Raw genomic sequence first — 990 nt, forward strand, 5'->3', positions numbered from 1 at the left:
TAGGAGAATTTTGAATTGTAAGGATGGAGTATGGGAGAAATTTTATGTTTTTTTACTGTATAAAAATCTTGTCTTTAAGGTTAACAATCAGTCTCAATTTATGATAGATATATCAAATCGCGCCATAGCATTATTTACAGCTGTCCAACAAAATGGCTCTTTTGATTTTGATGCCCTGAAGAGAAAACACGCGTCTTTTGCTGAAATGTTTACGTTTGAATCGATTAAAAGCAATTAGTTTGCAATTAATTCGTCTCTACAAGAGATTATAGAGTATTTGTGCTATCGGAGAGAACAGCTGGTTTCGGATGACTCGGCGAAAACTCTCGGAGAGCTGGCCCGACACCAGTCAGCACTCCTGTGATTTATGGTGGATAGGATTTGATAGACTGGGACAATACAGCACAAGCTGCAGCCACGGCTTCATCATCTCTGTCACAACTGCTGCTCATCTGCTCTCCGATGATGATGGATAACCATCCAGCTCTAACCAAACCCTTCACTGCTTCCCCTATGGTACTAGTAATCCCAGTAGCAAGGAACTGATAACTATATTTCGATAAAGTATAAAATTATATCTATTGATAATTTTTTGCTACAGGAGAGTATTATTTCATGTAAGTCAGTCTATCAGTAGAGCAGGGGTGGAAAACTTCTCTGCCTATAAGATCTAATTTTTTTTTATAAGGGTATCGGGATCGACTTGTCATAGGCGTAGTGTAAGAGAGAAGGGGTGTGAAATACATATTATATTTATAAACTGTGTTTCAGTATCAGGTGCATTCCAGCGAGGTATGAGTAGATAAGTAATACATATATTCAAAACTATTTTTTTATTTTTTAAATCACTAATTAAGTTTTCGAGATATAGGCTCATGAAGAAAATTAATTTCCAGGCCCAACATTTGATAGCAGTGTTGTTCCGTACATCCCTTACATAAAAAAAAAATCGATTTTCCGACACTTTTTCAAAATAATTTTTTACTAACT

The sequence above is a fragment of the Halyomorpha halys genome, unplaced genomic scaffold, assembly GCF_000696795.3.
Source record: "Halyomorpha halys isolate HHAL.00 unplaced genomic scaffold, Hhal_1.1 Scaffold1576.1, whole genome shotgun sequence".
Taxonomy (NCBI): Eukaryota; Metazoa; Arthropoda; class Insecta; order Hemiptera; family Pentatomidae; genus Halyomorpha; species Halyomorpha halys.